This window comes from Dromiciops gliroides, chromosome 2, assembly GCF_019393635.1.
Source record: "Dromiciops gliroides isolate mDroGli1 chromosome 2, mDroGli1.pri, whole genome shotgun sequence".
In the NCBI taxonomy this organism is placed as follows: Eukaryota; Metazoa; Chordata; class Mammalia; order Microbiotheria; family Microbiotheriidae; genus Dromiciops; species Dromiciops gliroides.
This window is the reverse complement of record NC_057862.1, coordinates 219566363-219591032: the sequence shown is the minus strand read 5'-3', so window position 1 is coordinate 219591032 and position 24670 is coordinate 219566363. Positions and strand designations below refer to the sequence as shown.

Sequence of the window (24670 nt, the reverse complement as noted above, 5' to 3'; positions counted from 1 at the left end):
AATTTTTTCAAATGGACTTTTTTTTTTTTTAAGTGAGGCAATTGGGGTTAAGTGACTTGCCCAGGGTCACACAGCTAGTAGGTGTTAAGTGTCTGAGGCCAGATTTGAACTCAGGTACTCCTGACTCCAGGGCCGGTGCTCTATCCACTTTGCCACCTAGCTGCCCTCAAATGGACCTTTTAAACTCCCTAATCACCCTATTTTTTATTTTAGTCTGTTTAACCAGAAAAATGGGAGATAAGATCATGTTAATGCTTTGTTTTTGTGGATTTTCTATTTTTATTTTTACTTTTGTTAGAAGAGCCAGCAAGGTGTTCACAAAAGGGAATATAAATATCACCCCCTCTCCCAGCCATTCTTTTTCAGAGAAGTCTCTGGTTTCTGCAGCTTTTCCAAATTCTAACACTAATTGTTGCTCTAATATTGCATGCCTGGAGGCTTCTCTAGAAGCTCGTAATCCCCCAGCAGTGGTGGAAGGGGAACCCAGGCCTGAGTTTGATTCCTGGGCTGTACACCATGTGGGAGAGATGGTCCCATCCCCTTCTCTAGGTACCCCACCTCCTCCCCCTCCTCTCCTTCATTCTCCTTTCTGGGAGGTCATGAGATCTATTCCACCTTCCTCAGGTCCTGATCTTGCACGTGCACAGCTTTCTCTACTTGCATCTGCAGCTTCAGGCTCAGTCCTTCCCCAGCCTGGCTGTGCTTCTGAGACAACCTTAGAAAACCCTTTAAATTCCAGATATGCTCGTTTTGTTCATAATTTTGCTAATCTGTTTTTGTCTTTGATAAGTAACCTTCTCAAGGATTTGTATTATGAAAGGACTGACAGACAATATAGAGGACTTAAAGAAGAAAAACTTAAGCTGAATAGTTCAAGACTCTGCTTCTTTTGCCATGGAAGGGTACATATTTTACATAAATGTGGAAGTAAGCAGCAAGGGATTGATATGAGTATTGGGGATTTTAGATATTAGAATCAAAAGTGTTCTGAATTCACTCAGAGTAATAGTGTCAGTTCAGAGGTTACATAGGATTTCTATGCTATTACATATACATTTTGAAATTAATGGTATGGGTTTATTTTCATAGAGATTTTCATGCTTTTGAGATTGTGTTTTATACTTAGTTTTTAAAACAAGGAGAATATTTGTAAAAGCTTTTTAGAGTCATGTGATCAAGTTTATATTTTATAATACTCTTATTAAGATTAAGTCTATATTCATTTAGATTTCCCTAGTTTGAATTTCATTGTCTTTTATTCCATGTGTATTTTCTTCTATTCATTCATCTATCTCTAATTTTGAAACATTGTAAGATGGTTTTGATTTCATAATACAATGTTAATTCTGGGAGTATTGAGCTCCCATATTCTTAGTTGTTTGTTTTGTTATTTTTTCTCAACTGATCATTTGATCAAACTCTATAAAGCATCTCCCTGGCAAATTGGTTGCCATGGCAAGTGTAAATTGATTCTAGAAGTATTATCTTTGATAAGCATATTCCAAAAAAAAAGAGGGGAACATTTGTAAAAGTTTTTTTTTAAGTTTTCTTTGAGATTGTGTTGTGCTTTAACTTGTATTTAAATATGTTCCAATTTTTCACAAAAGTAATTGTATACTTAGTAAAAAAGGGGGGGTATTATTTGAAATTGTTGTATAATTGTATATTATATTCTGAGTCAAGATACATTCACATTTTTTGTGATCATTTATTATCCTCAATTTTTAAATCCATATGAGACTTGGATTATGGGAATTTATCATTTAAGACACTAATTGCCCTTATTCTGAGTTATCAGATGCCAGTTGGCATCCAAGATGCCATCAAATCACAAGAGGAATACATGCAAGAGCAGACATTGAACTCTCACATGAGAGGAGACATGCATGAAGTCAAGGTATGGCCGAGGGAACGGCTTTTGACAAATGTTGAGGTTGGATTTTCTTGGTTTAATATTTTATTTTATTTTTCCCCACAATACTGTACAGATGGCTGGAAGTCTTGATCCCACCCATCTTATTCTTCACCTGACTTCTATGCCCCCTCTTATATGCCTGATGGCATGGACATCTCAATCCCATGCATCTGATTAAGTCTGACTCAGTTTCCTCCAATATGTTCGGTGGCATGGACATACATTCCATCCACTTATTTTAAGCCTGGCATACTGCATGGCTTGAGCAATAGCTCAAGTGTGGGAATGCTCATATCCCATCATTTCTCTGTTTTTTTTATGGTAACCCCCATAATTATCTCAGGTGTCATGATAAATACAGTGTTGGATTTGGCCTTGACATCTGTTACCAATTATATTAGATTTTTAAATTTCTCATAATGGCATGAGGATAATTAGGCAGATGATACAAAAAGTGATGAAACAAAGATAAAAATTATTTTTAAAAATTAATATTGCAGCAATTGTCTTTTCAATTTACCCTCCATAAGGGGGGAATATAGTAATATTAATTTTAAAGAATGTTTCAATTTTTGTTTTATTACATGTTTCATGTGTAACAACTAAGATTCTGAATTCACTTAGACATGTTTTTGAGAACTTTCATTGTTTGATTTGATTATTGACAAAGCTATTTTAAAGTTGTGTTAAGCTCAATTTTGTAGGAAATTTTCCTGGCTAATTACATCCATACACCAACCCCTGAAAAGACTTCCATTCCATGACTATACCTAGAGGACATCTGAGAAAAGACTTTCAAAGACTTTAAATGAACAGTTTTCTTTTGTTGTTGTTTTTTTTCTCTTTCTGTTATAATATACATCATCTGTAACATGTACTCTCAGCAGAGGCACTCCCTTTGCAAGACCAATGTCAAAGTGTTGGTTCATGAGGACAAAATATTGCCCCTCTGGACAAAACTTTCCTCTCTTCCTTTTCTATATTGTTATTAACATGTTGTTAGTTAGCATAGCTTATTATATTCTGTTATTTTTGACTGTTTAACCAAGGAAATGCCCCGTTTCTTGAGGAAACAAAGGGGGGACTGTAATGATTGGAATGATGCCACCTACTGGAGTCTTACTATAAGAAAGTTCTGCCATGAAGTGAAGGTCTTTGAGGGAAAGACCAGGAGTCTTTTCTTTGGTGTCAGGAAGTGACATTTGCTTGTGGGAGGAAGAAGGGGGGAGCCTGGCGCTCTGACTGGGGCTTTTTTCCTGAGGACACTGCTGGTTGAGAATGGAGCTAGAAATGTACTCTCCCTTTAATGGATAGATGAATGTAGGCCTTTCTCTCTCTGTTTACCAAATTCTTATTCTCCTTAATAAATGCTTAAAAGTCTGACTCTTGCTAAAGCTTATAATTTATTGGCAACCACTCATTAGATTTTAGACAGTCTAGCTAGAATTTTAGCCTTTAACAATATGGAAGCTACACGGAATGGGAACCCACTAGATGGTTACAAAAGGAGTAAACTAGCCCATGTTGGAAATGTAGCTTATCACTGCTCTTGCACCAATCATTAGTGGGATCAGGTCATGAGTAGCTTCTGTACTTCCCCAGGGAGAGATAGGGAGGGCCAATATTACAGCAACAACAAAAGACAACAAGGAGAGCACTGAAGGTGAGTCACTAGAGTGGTAAATGATCACAGTAGAAGGAATTGGGGATATTTAGCTTGGAGACAAATACCCTTAAGGAGGATATAATAGCTGTTTATTATTTGAAAGACTATGAAGTAGAATAGAGGCTAGATTGGGGCAGCTAGGTGGTTCAGTGGATAGAGCAAAGGCCCTGGATTCAGGAGGGTCTGAGTTCAAATCCAGTCTCAGACACTTGACACTTACTAGCTGTGTGACCCTGGGCAAGTCACTTAACCCTCATTTCCCAGCAAAAAAGAAGAAGAAGAAGAGAGACTAGATTATCTTTTCTGCTTGACTACAGAGTGCCAAAATAGGAACAATGGATAAAAGTTGCTGCGGGATGTTCAGACTTCCAAAGAAGAATAGGAAGGAAATACTCCCCAACAGAAACTATCCCATTGGTTAGTTTTTCCCAGAACTCTATTTTGGAGAAAGTATACCAGACCAGACATCCTCATTCTCCATACTTCCTTATTATGTCCCAAGCAGGTGCCTCTTTTTCCTCTTCCCCTGCTTTTCAGCACCTGTTTTATCTATTATATTCCCCTATTAGAATATAAGCTCTTTGAGGGCAGGAATTGCCTTTCTATTTATCATACATGTATCTTCTGCTTAATACAGTTCCAGGAACATTAAAAATGCTTAATGCATACCCAATGACTTGACTTTACAAAAAAATGTAATGAGTTACCTAAGGAAATTGTGGGTTACCTCTCATGAAAGATCTTCAGACAAAAGTTGGATGATGACTTGTGGGGTATATTGTGGAGGGAACTCTTGTTTAGCTATGAATTGGACTAGATTGCCACTGAGTTCTCTTCCTATTCTGAAGTTCTGTGATATTGAGATAAGCACCCCATCAAACAGAGGTTGGGATGAACACCTTACAAAATATCTCCACTATGACAACTTTTTTTTTTTTGGTGAGGCCATTGGAGTTAAGTGACTTGCCCAGGGTCACACAGCTAGTAAGTGTCAAATATCTGAGTCCAGATTTGAACTCAGGTCCTCCAGAATCCAGGGCCAGTGTTTTATCCACTGTACCACCTAGCTGCCCCAAGAACTTTTGTTCCCTCTGGATTCATCTTGAATTCAGACTGAGACTTTATTCTCAGAGGTGGCATCCTGGCTGACCTTCTCTGTTTCACCTTATTAAACTTAGTTTGTTTGGTCACTACTCCTGCCTAATATCCCCACCTATTTGGTTTTTTGTATTCTAGTTAGCATATTTGTACTCACTTGATCTCTAATTAAAGACAAAGTAAAACTAACTTCCTACAGAAATTCCCAATTCTGCTCCCACTTGTCCCCACTTTTCCACGGTTATTAAGCATTTTCATATCATCAACAAGGCAGGGCTCTTTATAGACCAGCCCTTTATGGGCTGAGCAGGTAGCTGATTCTATACACTGTTATTAAAGGGGCCAATAGACCAGAAAGCCCCCAAAGGGATTTCCTCTTCCCTTGGCTTATACCTGTAAAGGTACCTGATAAAGAGCTCTGGGAATTTTCAGAAAATGGGTAAGGTAGGAATTTCAGGAAAATGCTGATATGAAATTCCAATGTAAAATACTTTACTGCTTCATAATTTTTGTCTTGAGCCTAGTTAATATATCAGTACATAATTTAGGATCAAGGATTGCTGTGTCTACAATTAGGAAATATGGCAATACAAAATATAAAAAACTTTGGACTTGAAATAAGAATTCAACAAATTTTTAAGGGCTTGTAATACGTTGGGGAGATAAAAACAAATTTTCAACACTTCCTGACCTCAGGGAACATACATTCTAACGTACAAAAGTAATCAAATGCAATTAATATACAAACTAGTCAAATTTAAAAATTAATTTCAAGAGAAAAAGAACACTAATAATTGGGGGAGGGGAACACATGGGGATGACACTATTTCTGCTCTGCCAAATACTAGTTGCATGGTCTTAGGCAAGTATTTTTACTTCTCTGATTCTCTCTTACCTCATCTATATAATGGAGAGATCAAAGTTTTCATTTCCTACTTTATGGGGTAATATGTGAGATAATGTATAAAAAAAGCTTTTATAAAAAATAAGGGCTAATTATAAATAAGCAGTTGCCGTGGTTGTTGTCATTGTTGTTAATATAGTTCATATTCAAACAGAAAAGAAAAAGAAGCCTAATCTCCCTTACTCCTACCCTTTCTCACTGTTTGCAAATAGAGCAAATGTGAGAAGCTATTCCAGGGCAGTTTCCAGACATGCTTTTGAGGTTTCCAAGACATCAGGAGAAAGTTTATCTTCTTGATTTTTTTCTACTTTCTTAATTGATCTCTATTCAGTCTATGAAGAAGTGTAAAACCCTATTTAATGCACTTGATAATTTTTCACAGGATATATAGGGAGTGTTAAAATCAATAATAATTTATTGAATATTTATTATCAGTCGATCAACAAGTATTTATTAATGCTTAATGCACATGTACTATGTGTCAGTGACTATATGAGGTGCTGGGGAAACAAAAACAAAAATGAAAAATCCCTTTCCCTCAAGGAGGGGATTCAAGCCAAGGGAGATATTTATACTTATACCATAGGTGTCCTACCTAGCATCAGGAAGACTCATCTTTCTCAGTTCAAATTCAACCTCAGACACTTACTAGCTGTGTGACTCTGGTCAAGTCACTTAACCCTGTTTGTATCAGTTTCCTCATCTCTAAAATGAGCTAAAAGGAAATGTTAATGTGGTCACACAAATGAAACAATTGAACAACAACCCTTTTGGAGGAAAGGCACCGATAGCTATGGCAGGACATGATAGAATACATATAGACATGATTCTTTAGCTAATCTTGGTTGAATATTAGGGAGTCTAAGAGGCAGAGGTGAGGAGGGAGTGTAGCTTGATATAGGAAGAAGGGATTTGGCAAATGATTGGCTATTGGATTTAGTGAGATTCTGGAATTTAAGATGACACTAAGCTTGAAAATCTATTTGACTAGGACATAGATTGCAATGTCCTCAGTGAAAAAAGGAAAGTTTAGCGGAATAGTAGGTTTTCAGCGAGGGGAAAGTAATCAGGGAGGTGGTAGAGTGAAGTAGAAAAAATTCTGAGTTTACACCAAGTAGAGATTTGTAATGGCAACTGTAACTTTGGGCAAGACAGACATTAAACCTTCGAGACGTCAAGTTCCTCATCTGTAAAATTAAGAGGTTGGACTAGATGGCTGCTAAAGATTTTTCAACTTCTAAATTTCTGTTTTCCTAAGGTTTTAAGCAATAAAAATGAATATAACCAGGTATATCCTAAGAATAATCCCAGCATAAAAACCCATTCAGGAGATGGGGAAAGAGAAAAATAGTGGATCATTTTTTAAATCAGTTTTTAATGATTTTTTTATATTACCATATTTTTTTTTATTTTCCAGTATAACTCCTCCTTCTTCTCTCAGAGAGCTATAATATATAACAAATAGTATTTTTTAAAAAATTAATACAGCCAATTAATACATTGAAAAAGTCTATAAGCATGTTCAATGTGCAATACCTTCCATCTTCATGAAAGGGTTGGATATGTCCTCTCATCTCTTCTTTTGAGTCATGTTTGATCTTTGTAATTTTGTTACATTAATTTTTGATGTATGTGTGGGTGGGTGTGGTTGTTCATTCAATTTACATTGCCCTGGTTGTGTATTTCGTTTTCTTGTGTATACATTACTCTACATTAATTCAGGTAGACTTTCCATGCTTCTCATCACATTCAACATTTATTTATAGCATAGTAATATTCTATTAAATTTATGTACCACAATTTCTTTAGCCATTCTTTAATTTGTGGGCATCTAAGTTATTTCCATATTTTTTTTTTGCTATCACAAAAATGCTACTTTTTGTATTTTGATGTATATATGGGGACTTTCTTCATAACAGTGGCTTTCTTGGGGTACAAGCTTAGTGATGGAATCTCAAGATCAAAGGAGATGGATATTTAATCACTTTATTTGCATCATTTCAAACTTTTCTAAAATGATTCTGCCAATTCACAGATGCATTAAGGCAATTATGTATTAGTGTATCTATCACGTTACAACGCCCACTATGTTAACTGTTGCAATTTTTTGTCATCTTTGCCAATCTCAGGGTTGTTCTGATTTGTATTTCTCATATTACCAGTGATTTTGCAGCCTTCTTTCATGTGGTTGTATCTACTTTGCAATTCTTTTGAAAACTGTTTATTCATATTCTTTGATCACTTATGTATTGGGAAATTGGAAAATCATACATTATTGTTGCACTCCAAGGAATTCACCCTTTCCCAGAATGTGGAGGAACTGGCAACTGTAAGGAGCATTCTCCAACAATTCTTCAAAGAATTGTAAACCTAGAAGCAGCATGTGTAGGAAAACACAGAGTCGGGAGACCTGGTTTCATACCCAAGAAATAACACTTACTATGGGAACACAAAGACATAACATTTATTGCAGGAAAGCCACTGAATTTCTGATCCTCAATTTCACTATTCATGAATGTGAAATTATAATACTTGCACTTGCCTCACAATGTTATTATGTGGAGTGGCAGATAGCACAGTGGACTTGGAGTTAATAAGACATGAATTTGCGTCCTGCTTGAGACACATACAAGTTAGGTGGTATTCAATCAGCAATCTCTTATTAAGCACCTATTCTGTGCCAGGCACAGTGCTAGGGGTATGGGATAAAAGAAAAATAAATGAAATGCCCACTGTTATGTCAGAGGATACAGCATGTACTTATGTAAATATATACAGAAGAAATACAAAATGTATCCAAGATGATTTAAGTCAGGAGGGGGGATCATGTAGAAGATAGTCCTTAGAAATGGATCTTGAAAGAGACTAGGGATTCTTTGAGGTGAAGTGAAGAGGGAGAATAATCTAGAAAAGAGGAATGGCTAGTGCAAAGGAATAAAAGATGAAGTAGCATATGTAAAGAACAGCAAAAATTCAATCTAGCTAGACTATAGAATGCTGAAAAGAGTATAATGTGTACTGAGTATAGAAAGCAATTTTAGAGTCAACTTGGAAAGCATTTTAAAAGTCAAATAGAGAAAAAAAGGGGCAGCTAGGTGGCACAGTGGATAGAGCACCAGCTCTGGAGTCAGGAGGACCTGAGTTCAAATTCGACCTCAGACACTTAACACTTACTAGCTGTTTGACCTTAGGCAAGTCACTTAACCCCAATTGCCTCACTAAAAAAAAATGTCAAATAGAGGAGGAGCAGCTAGGTGGTATAGTGGATAAAGCAGCAGCCCTGGATTCAGGAGGACCTAAATTCAAATCCAGCCTCAGACACTTGACACATACTAGCTCTCTGACCCTGGGTAAGTTACTTAATCCTCACTGCCCCACAAAAAAGTCAAATACAGGAATTTATATATTCTGTCATAAAGGCAATAGGGAGATATAGGAAATTGAGTAGAGGAGTGACAGACCAGTTCTTAAGGAAAAACACTCTGACAACTGAATGGAAGATAGACTGGAGTAGGTAAAGTCCTGAGGCAGGGAGACCATGAGGAGACTAACACAATAGTCCAAGCAAAAGGGTATATAGGAGTCAACAAGTGGTTGTTAACTTTTTTGTAGTTTGAACTCCTTTGGTAAGCTATTGAAGTCTATAGATGTCTCAGAATATTGCCTTTAAAGTCATTTTATACATAGGATTACAAAGGAAATCAGTTATATTAAATACAGTTGTCAAAATAGTAATACAAACAAAATAATTAGTTCATGAGCCCAAGGTTGAGAATGCCTGGCCCAATTTGTGGTGGTGGTACTCATTAGAAGGGAGTAGTAATGAGAATAGGTGGTGGAGGTAGAAATGACAAAGTCTGGCAACTGTCGGGATATATTGGGTGAGGAATAGTGAAGAGTTAAGTATAACATGGAGGTTAGAAACCTCTTAGACTACAAGAATGGTGGAGCCCTCAATGGAAAAAGCAGTGGGCTTAGGGAGAAAGATAATGCTACTGTTTTGGACCCTCAGTTTATTCCTCTGAACTTCAGTTTATTCATAGTGGAATGGAGATAATGGTAATGGTTATCATGAGGAACAAAAGGGATAAAGTATGAAAAACAGTTTGTGAATCTTAATGAGTTATATATGTGAGTTATTTTTATTATTATCTTTAAATTTCTAATGACATTCTATTAGCTAATCTTTATCTCTGACTAGCTGGACCAATTGTATCAGGCTATTTATCATCACTAAATGAATACACTAAAATGGTGATTCACCCTTACTAATAAGTTAGTCTATTCAAATAACCCCCAAAGTTATAGTGGAAGGAGATTCCTCTAACATGGAATTAGAGGCTATTCTTTCATAAAATTAGGTACTTTTAAAAATTTGCAGTATTCTTTTGTTCTTTTGTTTTTTTCTGATGCTATTATCTGGGCCTCCTTCAAATTCACATGCTGTGTGCATTTATGTGTGTGTATATACATGCATACATTATACATGTATGTAATATTTACATATGTATATCAAGAGGGATATATGGAGAGAAGCAAGAGAGAAGGGAACGGGGGCGGGGGGAGGGAAAGGAGGGAGGATGAGAAAGAGATGCAGAGAGACCCACACACAGAATGGGGCAGGGAAAAGGAGAGGGGTGGAGAAAAGGGAGAAAGACAGAAAGAAGGAGGAGGAGGAGAAAAGTACTTTTGAAAGTTAAACTACTGTTTGAGACTTGGCACCATTACTGAGAGAAGGTCCTAAACCCCTATTCTATTCTAATCAAGTTATAAAAATCTAAAATACTACCAACATGACAGAAACATTGACTAACCCCAGATAAAGTAGGCAGAAGAAACAGATAAGCTTCCACCTCCCCACATACACTTTATTTCCTAATTTATGGTAAATCTATATGCAGACATTTTTACTTCAAATCTGTAGTATGCTCCCAAGCTTAGATTCATTTGTTTCTTCATTGACAATCATTCATTAAGTTCCCACTACATATAGTTCACCGTATGCTAGATAATACTTACTCCTAAGAAGGCAGAGCGATGCAGTGTGTAAGGGGCTAAAATTCTAGCTAGTCTTTCTAAAATATCTAATAAGGGGTTGCCAATAAATTATAAGCTTTAGCAAGAGTTAGACTTTTAAGCATTTATTAAGGAGGATATGAATTTGGTGAAGAGAAAGGGCTAGATTCATCTATCTATCAAAGGGAGAGTGCATCTTTTGCTCCGTTGTCCACCAGAGTCCTCATGAAAGAGAGTGAGAGCACCAGCCTCGCCCCCTCTTCTTCCCACAAGCAAACCTCACTTCCTGACGCCAAAGAAAAGCCACAAGTCTTGCCCTCAGGTGCTGTCTCCTAATGGCTGAGCTTTCCTACTGTAAGTATCTAGCAGGTGGCATCATTCCAATCATTACAAGTGTAAAGAACTTAGGACCAACCCTGAACTGGAGTCAGAAAGACCTGAGTTCAAATTCCACCTCAGATACCTACTGTGTAACCCTCTGCAAGTCACATCAATTCTCTCAACTTACCCATTTCTAAATGGGCATAATAATAGTACATAACTCACAGAATTGTTGTAAGGATACAATGAGATAATATTTGTAAAACATTCAGCAAACCATAAAAAGTGATGTAAAAGTTAGTGAAGAAGAAGAAGTAAAAGAAGAAGAAAGTGGTGGTGATGGTGAGACTTTGATGGAGATAGGGGGTATTTTCTCATTAAACTTGAGATTCCCTCTTTTTCAGAGCCTCTAGTGATTAAATCTAATTAGCCTCCCACCAGATTAAAGGTCCTCTCTCCCCTCGTACAACCTAGCAGTACAAAAGCTACAATAGTCTTCAGTACAACAACTACTCAGAGGAAATCAACAGGATAATAGATGAGTTGTTGTATATCCTTCGTTATCAAAGAGGACAATGACATCAGGGTGATGTCTTGCAGTGAATTGGATTTACGTGAGGAATAGCTATGTAATGTCCCTGACTTCATCTCTCCTCTAGGGTCATCTGGGTCCAGGGGCAAGCTATATATCAAGAAAACTAGAAATAGCCCCATATGTTTAAGGCAATTGGGGTTAAGTAACTTGCCCAGGGTCATACAGCTAGTAAGTGTCTGAGGTCAGATTTGAACTCAAGGCTAGTGCTCTATCCATTGCTGCACTTAGCTTCCTGTAATAGATGAGTATTATACAGATAATAGATAATAACTAATCTTTGTGTAATGCTTATTATATGTCAGGCACTGCACTAAGTGCTTCACAATCATTATCTCATCTGATTATCACAACCCTACTGTGAAGTCTTATTATCCCCATTTTACAGATGAGAAAACTAAGGCAAATAGAGGTTACATGAATTGCTCAGGGTCACACAACTAGCAAGTGTTTGATGTCAGGTTTTAACTCAGGTCATTGTTACTCCAGGCCTGTTGTTCTATCTGCCACACCACCTAATACAGTCTTTATTACACCTTCACAGGGTATATACCACATAATTTCAGTTAGTAGAGACCTCAGAGGCTATATTGTCCAATCTCACAACCTAGCCAAAAGTGATCCCTTTTGAAACATCCGTTAACAACAGTTACTTCCCTTGAAGACTTAAAAGGGGAGCACATTAGCACTGAAGACAGCCCTTCAAAAGAACTATACAAGAAAGATCTTAATGTCATTAATATCCATTAATAATAATGGTGTGGTTAATGATATAAAGCCAAGCATCCTGGAAAATGAAATCAAGTGGTCCTTAGGAAGCATTGCTAACATTAAAGCTAGTGGAGGGGATAGAATTCCAGCTGAGCTATTTAAAACCCTAAAAGATGATGCTGTTAAAGTGCTGCACCTAATATGCCAGCAAATTTGGAAAACTGGATTGGAAAAGATCAGTTTACTTCCCAATCCTAAAGAGAAGCAATGCCTAGAAATGTTCAAATAACTGAACAATTCTATTCATTTTACACACCAGCAAGGTTATGTTTAAGATTCTGAAAGCTAGGCTTCAGCAATATGAGAACCAATTACCAGAAGAGCAGAGTGGTTTGCAAAGGGGCAGAGGAACTAGAAACCAAATTGCCACCATTTGCTGGATTATGGAGAAAGCAAAGGAGTTCCAGAAAAACATCTACTTCTGCTTCATTGACTACACTAAAGCCTTTGACTGTGTGGATTACAACAAAATGTGGCAAATCCTCAAAGAGATGGGAGTACCAGGGCATCTTACTTATCTCCTGAGGAACCTGTTTGAGGGCCAAGAAGACACAGTGAGAGCTGAACATGGAACAACTGATTGGTTTAAAGTTGGAAAAAGGAGCACAACAATGTTGTATACTGTTACTTGATTTGCTTGACTTAGACGCAGAGTATATCATGCAAAATGCTAGTCTGGAATCAAAAGCTCGAATTCATGTTCCTTGGAGAAATAACAATTTCAGATATGCAGATGGTACCATTCTGATGGCAGAAATTGAGGAGGAATTGAGCCTCTTTTTGAGGGTGAAAGAAGAGAGAATAAAAGCTGGCTTGAAGCTGAACATCAAAACTAAGATCTTGACAACCAGTCTTATCACTTCCTGGCAAATAGGGGGAGAAGAATGGAAGTAGTGTCAGATTTTATATTCTTGGGCTCAAAGATCACTGCAGACAGCAACTGCAGCCATGAAATTAAAAGTTTTTTGGTCTGTGGAAGAAAAGCTATTGCAAATCTGGACAGCTTACTAAAAAGCAGAGACATCACCTCGCTGACAAAAGCTCATATAGTCAAAACTATGTTTTTATTTTTTTCCAGTAGGAATGTATGGCTGTGAGAGGTGGACTACTAGGAAAGCTCAGAGCTGCAGAATTGAATCTTTAGAATTATGGTTCTGGTGAAGATTTTTGACAGGTATTTCTAGATCATTGTCCATGATCTTTGAGTCTAGCAACCTTATTAAAAAATAAATTAGATATTCATTAACTATTCTTGATAAAGCTATCATGGCTCTCATTGATCATCACCTCCTTTCCTGGATGTTAATATCATCAGGATGATGTAATCAATTCTTCTGCTTACAGCCAAGTTCTATAATATTACCTGCCATGGGAGTTTCAGTCTTCTTCCAAATCTACCTAGATTTATTACCTGTGTCATGAGTCCAAGAATCAGAGTTCTTCCAGAGTTTCTACCACTTTATTTTTCTAAGTCTAGCATCAATTGAACAGTATTTTGCTTTCTCAAAAGTGAGAATTAGTGGCGAAATAAACACATTCAAACTATACATTGTTTAGAGTTCTTCAATATGGGACAATCCTGTGTGAAATTTCAGGTTTGGTAGGATAGTAGGGTAATAGCCACTTGGTAGAAGTTTTGTTTTTTATTATATATTGTATTCTCTGTGTTTTGTACTGTTCTTTTGCTTATAGAGTCTGTGTTTATGTGTATCAAGATCCGTTTACTTATGCTCCTAGAAATGTAACAAGGACAGGAAAAAGAGACAGGGTTTGGCTGGTGGGTGGAGACTGAGAAGTAATTTCGAATTGGACAATTCAAAAAATCTACTCACCCCCTTGACAAAAAATCAGCAATAGCTTGTAGGCAGACCTGAGACACAGGAAGTTGTTGACTCTCTATAATGGGGTTATTCTTGTAAATATTTAACAATCATCTCTGGAGAAAAAAATGTACCCTTGACACACTTGTAAGTTTAATCCATGTTATTAACTCTTAAGTCTAGTCAATCAAGAAAACAATAAATCAAGCCCTGATGTTTAGTGTTTGCCGTTATCTGAGGTAGAAATATTCATACTAAAATTTTAAGAATCAGTCTTAAAGCCAGTTTAAGCTGGTTCCAGTCTAGTACCACCAATAGCCATAGAGAATATTGCTACAATCCAAATGCTACAGTAGATCATACATAAACCACCAATGTGAGCCTCCTATTCCCCCCAGTGAATGGCTAAAGGCACCGTCTAATAGTTACATTGTGATGCTATTCTTAATGCTCATTCTTTCTGCATTACTTACTATGCTGATTGCCTTATTATCAAAGAAATAGCAATTGAAGTGGTACCACTTTGTTACTAGAGGGCTATTATTTGTATTTGATAATCACATGGTTCCATGGAAGAAAACACCAGACCACTTTTGTATTTTCAAGGAATAGTATTGAAAAAAAAATTTCCAAAGGAAATTGATTTTGTTCTAAAGAAATAATTTACAAAATGCCTTCAACAACTCCTATTTACTCAATTATATGACAACATTCCTTTAAGTCATTCCCTTGGTAGGTCATTTTCCATGCTGCCAGGCTCAATAGCTCTGTTCAAGTGGCTATACAGCTTACAGAAGAGATATGGGGAAAATTCAACATATGTTCCTTTATCAGTTTTATTCCAGCAGACTGTTTCTGTTGAGAACAGTAGGAAGAAGTTCAATGAATAAAGCATCCCTTGGAATTAATAGATGAGTTTCATGGGCAATGGTGTTCAGGGAACCATAGTTCCATATGAGGAACAAATAGAAAATAGACATGCTGTCAGCAGAAAACAAACAACAACAAAATCAGCTCTTTCCAGGGGTTACACAATTCCCCAAATTCAACTACAGCTAAGTACAGATGGCTGAGAAACAAGTAAATGAATCCCTAAAATTATGCAAATTGCTACTCATTGGAATCATTTGACAGCAAAAACAAGCTAGCTAGGTAGATTTCTGTTATGCCAACCACCTAGGCAAAGTTTCCAGCCAAATGCTCAGTTTATCTCTGAAGAGCAACCCTGACCCCTGGATAATAGAACGATCTTGCTCTTAGGTCCTCTGTTTATATATCTTTCCCACATGGTCACCCTTATTATAGAGGCCTTTCTTCAAGAGAGTCTCCTTTGACCACAATTCTACCAGGATCCTTCTTTCCCAACATTTTCATCATTTAATCTTTTACCAGATTTTATAATCTTCTAAATTGACTTTTCCCATAAGCATGAGAAACTTCTGGATATCTGGATTTTTACTCTCCCTTATAGTATGGTCCATACTTTTCCCACTTCATATCATAAGGGCTCTATTATTTTCTGTGTCTCTGTTGCTCTCTTGTTCTGTGTCCATCTTTGACTGTTTCTCTGTCTCTGTCTCTCTGTCTCTGTCTCTGTTTCTCCACCCCCTCCCTTGGAATTAATAGATGAGTTTCATGACCAATGTTGTTCAGGTGAGACAGAAAACAGAGAGACAGAGAGAGAGAGACAGAGAGAGAGACAGAGACAGAAAGACAGAGGCAGAGAGAGACATAGAGGGACAGAGACAGAGACAGAGTACTATATGACAGACACTGATAAGTACTATGAATACAAATGCAAGCAAAATAAATGGAAATTGCTACCCTCGAGGAGCTCACATTCTACTGCTCAGAGACAATACATAAAGTGGAACTAGAAAGGGAAGGAAAGGGTAATTTAGTTGGGATGAAGAAAACTATCAAGAAAGCAGGTAAATCCAATAGCAAATGGAGCCAGGAATGAAGTTAATAAGGCTTGGGTCCATCATAAAATGTTAGTTCATGCCAGGGACTCACCCATAAGAAGAAAAGGCCATAAAGCAGAGGCATCTCCAGGGTGAAAAGAGTTCTAGAAAAAGTCAGAGACATCCAGAGAGTGAGGAATGAAGCTCTGAGTGTTCTCTTTTTCTCTTCATTTTTACCTCCTTATATTGTGAGGTAGTAGTATCCCCTTAATATCAAGGCTTATTTATTATTCTTCTGAATTCCATTCTCCACTGAGGACATTGTAGGTACTCTATAATGATTACTAGTAATTAACTGAGCCTCATAACAGATGGATGGAGGAGGGTCCCCAGAGCCAATTCCCATTTCTCCATCTTTGTCATTTCTGCTATGCTGTCTCCCCAAACTCCTAAGAACTCTGATTCTTACCATACCATCACACCCTTTAAATTCCAGGGTAATGGGATGGCCATATAATTGGCCTTTTCCCTAGGGAAGTCTGAGGTTATCTTTATCCATTGAGACTATCATAATTGAGATGGTAAAGAGAAAGATGTGGGATAAAGGGGAGCATGGTAAATAGAAATAAATTACTTCCACCTGCCCAATCTGAAAGAAATTATCCTTATTCTCTAAACCCTCTGGGTGGCCCTGGCACTTTGAAAAGGATGGAATGGTAGATTACTCAGCACAGTCCATTTATTCAACCAAATTAATTTATTCAACCAAAACACATTTATTTAACCTGTGGCATTGAGTTATGGTCCTAAGAATTATTGGGAGATATTTAAAAAATGTTAGAAGAGGGAGAGAGAGGGGAGAGAGACAGAGACAGAGAGAGAGAGAGACAGAGAGACAAAGAGACAGACAGAGACAGAAGCATTTATTAAGCACTTACTATATTCTATGAACTCTGCTAAGCACCAGGGATACCAACACAGACCAAAAACACAATACCTCTCCTGATTGAGCTAAGGAGACAAGTACTGTGGTTGGTAAGGAAATAGAGAAGTCCTGAGAGTGAGTTGCATCATAAGTGATGTGACCATAGATGGATTCACCCCTTAAATGATATGGTAGTCTGAGCTATGGAGACACCAATCAGGAAAGTAGAAACACAAGGTAGAGGCTTTTCCCAGGGTTGTAAGACACTTGATGAGAAAGTAGGGAAGTCCAGTGAATGAAGGGAATCAATATGTAATATGTCTTTATTTTAATAGAAACATAGTCCTAGACTGTTGGAGCTAGGCGGGAACTTAGAGATCACCTATCCGAAATCTCTCATTTTACAGATAAGGAAACTGAGGTCCAGAGTTGTGAGATGACTTTCCCAAAGTCGTATGGAAGAACAGAGACTAAAAAGCTGATCTTCGGAGTCCCAACTTAGGGCTCTCATATCTGAACTATATTTTAATTATTTATAATAGACAAATTAATAACTGACCCTTGTTGCTATGTCTCGATATGAAACAAAATTTCTACCATATAAAATTGATATTTTTGTTCATGTAGAGCCTTTAAAAAATATCCTTCCTTAAATTCTCCTTAGTTACTGACTCCTTCTGAGATGACATGGTTCCACTATCTAACAATTTATACCCTGTCTTCTGCCCCATTGTAGCCTTAGGGCTGAAAAGATTCAAATCCTTCTAAATCTAGAGTCTTTTTCACATTTCCTTTGCAGTTTTAACTGTTGCTAGGATAATAAAATGACAGGATGAAGGAACATGAAAAGTAAAGGAATGAAAAAAGAAAAACTCTGCTTTCCTTAATTCTCTACTCCCCATGGCAATACAGAGATAGCCTAAAACTCAAAGAAAGGGAAAAAATTTCTGTTCCTCTCGCTTCAGCCTTACATTTACATTTCTGAAAAATTCCTTTTGGTATTTTCCTTTCTCTATTGCCTCTTTGCTTTTTCCCCACTAGGGTATGTGTCATTTAAGCTCAGATGAGGACTACATTAGCCAAATAATAAATATTATTAATTAACATTAATTTAGAAATTAAATGTATTTATTAGAAATAATAAGTATATTATTAATGTTATTCTTTTATAATACAATATATAATTATTATATTACTATACATGTATAGTAAAACATCATTGCATATATTATAATTATATAATATAAAACTATATAACATAAAGTTATACCATGTTATCAATACATTGTATTCATTAATATCAACTAAATATTATTATCATCATCATTGTTATGGCATTTATATAGAACCTACTCTGTGCCAGGAACTATTCTAAGTGTAAATAAATACTATCACATTTGATCTTCATAATCCTGTGAAGTCAGTATGATTATTATCTCCATTTTACAATTGAGTAAACTGAGATAACCAAATTAAATGACTTGCCCAAGATCATACAGCTAGAAAGTGTCAGTGGATATATTTGAACTCAGGTCTTCCTGACTCCAGTTCCAGCACTTTATACACTATACCATCTAGCTGCCCTTATAATGTAACCTTGGTATAGTCCAAAATATTTTACCCCATTTCATTCTTTAGAACATTCTGATGTTTTGACAACAAATATACTATAACTTGCCCTGGTAACTCTTTCCATTTTTTTTTTCACATGAAATGTAAGAAATCAGAAAAAAAATTATAGCAATATTAATAATACTTCTATTGATGAAGCACTTTAAAAAATTATTTAGTATTTTAGTTTTCTCCAATTACATGCACAAACAATTTCTAACATTTTCTTTTAAAACTTTGTGTTCCAAATATCTCCCTTCCTCTCATTCTCCCCCTCATTGAGAAGGCAAGCAATTTGATATGTTATATATGTAGCCATACAAAACACTTCTATAACAGTTATAATGTAAAAGAAAAAACAGACAAAAAACAAGAAAAATAAAGAAAGTTTTAAAAATATGTTTCAATTTAAATTCAGATACCATCAGTTCTTTCTCTGGGGATGAATAGCATTTTTCATCATAAGTCCTTCAGAGTAGTTTTGAGTCATTGTATTGTGAATAGCTAAGTCTTTCACAGCTGAGATGAAGCACTTCTTAGTTACTAAATGCAATACCTGAATCATCTTATCTGTTCCTCACAATTACTTTCTAAGTTGGAACAGCACAGGTATTATTATGTCCATTTTACAGATGAAGAATAGGGGGCATGAAGAGTTGAAATAATGTGCCCAAGGTCACGCTGTGCTAGCATTTGGATTTGATTTGAAATCAGATCTTTTAACCCAAGGTCTAGTTCCTCCTACTTTATTATATCATAATCTTCCACTCTTTTACTATACAGTCTTTTATCCAAACAAGGCTGTATTCTGAAAAATAAGATAAATGTTTAAGCACTTTTTAAAAGGTTCAAAAGTAAGGACCTTAATCATTGTCTACTAGCTTCAAGATTAGAAAATAAGTAGACTCCTGGATCTATTTTATCAACTTGAGAGGTGTTACCTCTAATTTAGCAATGTGAGGATACATGAAGGAGCTAAGAATATGTCTGTGTCTGGGGCAGCTAGGTGGTATAGTGGATAGAGTACCAGCCCTGGATTCAGGAGGACCTGAGTTCAAATCCAGCCAATTAACACTTACTAGCTGTGTGACCTTGGGCAAGTCACTTAGCCCCAATTGCCTCATACGCAAAAAATAATATGTCTGTGTCTAAAATTAATGGGGTAGCAACTTCTTCCACAGATCTCAAGCCATCTGTGATTTCATAGATACACCCTAGGAAAGAGTGGACAGTTGGAATTGGGTCAATTTGTGAAGGACTTTAAAAGCCAAACAGAAGACTTTATATTTCATCAGGAAGATAATCAGGGTCCAGTGGCAGCCTATTGAATAGGACATGTGAAATGGTAGCACTTTGTAGTCTCAAGTTGTTTAGGAAAGTCATAAAATTGAAGAAGGGTTCTCTGTATCCCTCTCAAATTTCTTTCAATCTTGTGAAAACTTCAGGGAAGGTAGGATACTAGGAACCAATGAAGAGAAAACTAAATTTAGTATACTACAACTGCCGTAGGAGTAAGATACACAGAGATGGGCCTGCCAAATATCAAGATGATGGATGATTGAAAAAAACATAGATTGAGAACTTGCTTGCAGTAGATAGAGATAGATACAGTATATAACCAAGAAATTTCTCCTCCGCACTCATTCCCCAATATCTCTATTCCATAAAGGAAGAAGGGATCACTACAGTAAACATATGACCTAAATGGAAGGTAAAAATAACACCATCTACTAGCCCCAATCTATTTTCTCCTTCACAGTCTGCCCTTTTTTCTTTTTTTTTCTTTTTTTAGTGAGGCAATTGGGATTAAGTGACTTGCCCAGGGTCACACAGCTAGTAAATGTTAAGTGTCTGAGGCTGGATTTGAACTCAAGCACTACTAACTCCAGGGCCGGTGCTCTATCCACTGTGCCACCTAGCTGCCCCTGCCTTGTTTTCTAATCATTGTTGGGTGTTTGTTATACAGAAGAGATTAATTAGAAGTGGGCAAATATGAAATGGCTTTCATAACTACTGCTATAGAGTTCTATAGAAAAGGGTAGACTTCCATTGTTCCAGGGCTATAGATCTCTCTCATAGAGGGAAATGGAAAGTAGCAACTTTTTAATATATTATCCGTACATCTCTTTGACAGACAGTAAAGATCAATAGAAGAAATATACCTAATTCAACTATCAGAAATGAGAGGTATTGAAAGTACTCTTCCTTCTCCATCTACCTCAGCATGTTTTTATTTTGCTAATTGCTAAGAAAATGAATCAAAAAGCCAAATCATCAATAACAAATCCCAGAAGAAAGGCAGAACAGAGAACACTCCTGATCAGGATATTCTTCATTAATTTTTGTAGCAATTTATCCAAAACCAAAGATAGTTTCACAGATCTGTCAATTCTCTGGGGTTTTTTGTCCTTCCTAGGACACGTTCTTTATTTGTAAAAAGTGCCTTGGGCCAAATTCTTCATCTCTTTTATCTCAAAATTAATTGTCAACACCAAGCCTAATCCTACTTGAACTGATTTCTCCAAAAACAATAAGGCATTTTACTCAGTCCTAATGACTGACCTATTACCAAATGATAATAATAATCTCATTTATAAAGCACTTTGTGGTTTGAAACCCCCTAAACGTTATTTGACTTCAAAATCACAATAATCCTGTGAGGTTAGTAGTGAAAGGTAGTTATCTGCTTTTTACAGATGGAGGAATTAAGGCCTGGGGGGGAGGGGAACGGTCATATAGCCAAGAAGGTCACATAACTAAGAAATAACAGAGCTAGGATTTGAAACAGGTCCTCTGACTACAAACAAACCTAGTGCTTTCCAGAAGCTTCATTTTTTTGTCTAATTAAGTGAGATAATTTATGCAAAACACTTTGTAACCTATGAAGTCTAATAAAAACATAAGGCACTAATACATATAATACAAAGATAGTATGGTATAGGATAGAGTTGGTCTCAGAATCAGAAACACTTGAGTTTTAAAGCCTGCCTCTGCCCGGTTGTGTGACCCTAGGCAAGTCACTTAACTTATCAAAACTTAGACTATAAGTTTCAGAGAAGATACCAGTCTGCATTTATAGGGGAATCTATACAGTCTGATGAAATCACAGGTCTCATAAACATGGATCTATATGTGTGTATATATGTATATATACATATAAACATATATGTATATATGTGTATATACATATAAACCTGTATCTATCATGATGATCATTATTACTTCTATTTTTTTTTTAGTGAGGCAATGGGGGTTAAGTGACTTGCCCAGGGTCACACAGCTAGTAAGTGTTAAGTGTCTGAGGTCGAATTTGAACTCAGGTCCTTATGAATCCAGGGCCGGTGCTCTATCCACTGTGCCACCTAGCTGCCCCCCTATCAAAGATTTTTAAAGGAAGGAATATAATAAAATAGCTCAATCTAACCAACCAACATACTCGTTTAACAGAATACGTGATTATCCCAAGCCCATTGTTCCCCACCTTCCACAACAATGGAAATTTTTTTCAACTCTTCTCCAGGGCTGATCTTAGTTGTAATTACTTAATGTTCAATTTTATTTTATTATTCTTAAAGTTTACAGGATTATAATAATAGTATATATTGTTGTCATTGCTTTGCTTAATTCATTCTACAACAGTTTATGTCTTCTCATACTTTTATGAATTCTTTATATTTGTCACAGCTTTTCTTTGTCATAACTTTATCCATATTTGTCTTGTAACTTAGAGTCTTCAAGAGTTTCATGAGAAGTCAGATGACTTTCCCATGACAACAAATCAAGTGAAGAAACATTTATGAAGTACCTTCTATGTGTCAAGCCAGGTGGTATATTTTCAAATCTGGCCTCAGACACTTACTGGTTGTGTGACCTTGGGCAAGTAGCTTAACCCTTTTTTGCCTCAGTTCTTCATCTGTAAAATAAGCTGAAGAAGGAAATGGCAAACCACTCCATACCTTTACCCCCCAAAAACACCCCAAAACAAAAAAACACACAAATGTGGTCACAGTCAGACACAATTGAACAACTACATGTCAGACACTATGCTAGGCTTCAGGATACAAAAGAAAGGGAAAAAATCATATAATACCTGCTCTCAAGAATCTCACAATCAAAGGGGAGAGACTACATGAAAACAACTCTGTAACATCTCTGTTTCCTCTGTCTCTCTCCATATAAATCTAGCTATATAGATGACATAGACATATGATATTTAAATAATATATTATCTAAAGATACATAGAGTTTTCTCTATAGAGATCTCTCTAGATACTTGTAGATATTTACAGATAGATCTAGTTATCTATAAGTGTATATATGTATATATCTATATATATATCTATATATATGTGTATAGTTATATAGATAGAGACAGAGATAGAGATGAGAGATGATAAATAGAAATAGAGATAGAGTTAGAGAAAGAGACAGAGACAGAGAGACAGAAATAGAGACAGAGACAGAGATAGAGATAGATCTAGAGATAGAGATAGAGACAGAGGTAAAGAGATATATCTCTGTGTGTATTGTGAGATAATCTTAGATGGAAGATATTAGTATTTAGGGTGACTATTAACAGCTTTTGTCAGAAGGTATAATTGTAGTTGCAACTTGAAGGAAGCCAAGAAAACCAGGAGTGAGAGCCTTTGAGACTGAGAGACAACCAGTGAAAATGCATGGAATCTACGACTACTAGGTTGATATCCTAAGAGATTAAAAAAAAAGTTGAATTCAAAATTGGGGAGATGCCCATCGGTTGGGGAATGGCTGAACAAATTGTGGGATGAGATTATGATGGAACACTGTTGTGCTATAAGAAATGATGAGCAGGATGTTATCAGAAAAAGTTGGAAAGACACACATGAGAGGATACAATGTGAAATGTACTGTATACAAAATAACCGCAATATTGTAAGATGATCTGCTGTGAATGATTTGGTTGTTTTCAGCAATAAAATCATCCAAGATAATTCTGAAGGACTTATGAAAAATTAAATCCATCTACAGAGAAAAACTGATGGTATCTGAATACAGATTGAAGAATAATTTTTGTTAGTTCCTTTTTTTAAAACTTTTTATTGTCTGTTTTCTTTTACAACCTGACTAAGGAGGAAATGCTTTGTATGACTACACATTTATAACTTATATTGAATTGTTAGAACTCTTAAGGGGGGGTGTGGAGGGAGGGAGGAAGTGAATGTGGAGCACAAAGTTTTAAAAATTGATGCTCAATTTATTTTTACATGTAATTTGGGAAAATAAAATTCTAAATGAAATGAAAAAAGAAAATGCAAGGAATCTAGAAATGGGTTGTCTTATGTAAGGGTCAGCCAGAAGGTCAATGCCACTGGATCACAGAGTACTGCCAATGGAGTAAACTTAAAAAGAGTTGAAAGGTATTAAGGGGTCAGGTTAATAAAGGCTCTATAAAGCCAAACAGGTTGTTATTTGATCACAAGGTGCCCACTAGAATTTATTGACTAGTAGGGTGGCATGGTCAGACCTTTGTTTTATGAAGATGGACAGCTGAGTGAAAAATGGCCTGGAGTGGGGAGAGTAGGGAAGTAGGGAGATTGCATAGCTACTATGAATCAAAATGGGAATTCGAACCCAGGTAGAGTCTGCTTTCTATCCATTTCACTGTACTGCCTCTCATTACTTCTATTTAAGTTCCATAATCTGTTTAGGTATCCCCAAATAGGTGGCTACCTACATTTTTTCCAGTTCCCTGCTCATTCAAAAATTGGGCAGTCTCTACATTCAAGGGGGTTGGAGGAGGAAGGAGTGACTATTCAATCTGGCTTCCAGGCCCACTTTTTCAAGCCTTGGGCCCCCTTATTCAAGTCTCACCTTCTCTTCTTCCATGTTAACTATTATTTGGGGTAAATATCTAATTATTGTTTTTCTCAGGAAGGCATGGCAAAGTCACCACTGGACCATGTCAGCTCCATTTGGTGATTCATTGTTTTTGCTCTCTCATTTTATAAAAGAAACTAAAGTTTTCTTGGTCATCTCCTTGCCTCTTGTGTTTTGTTCCTCTTAATAAAACTCCCCAGCATGCCCTTATTCACTGCTTATACATTTCTAAACCTGCCCTTACATGCTCTTATGTTCCTCTTGTGAATTT

The 24670-nt window shown here is 36.5% G+C and overlaps 1 pseudogene; it reads left to right on the top strand.

Annotated features, from left to right (window-relative positions):
• The first annotated feature begins 1798 nt into the window (after positions 1-1798).
• Positions 1799-13444, top strand: LOC122738602 (annotated as a pseudogene).
• Positions 13445-24670: the final 11226 nt, after the last annotated feature.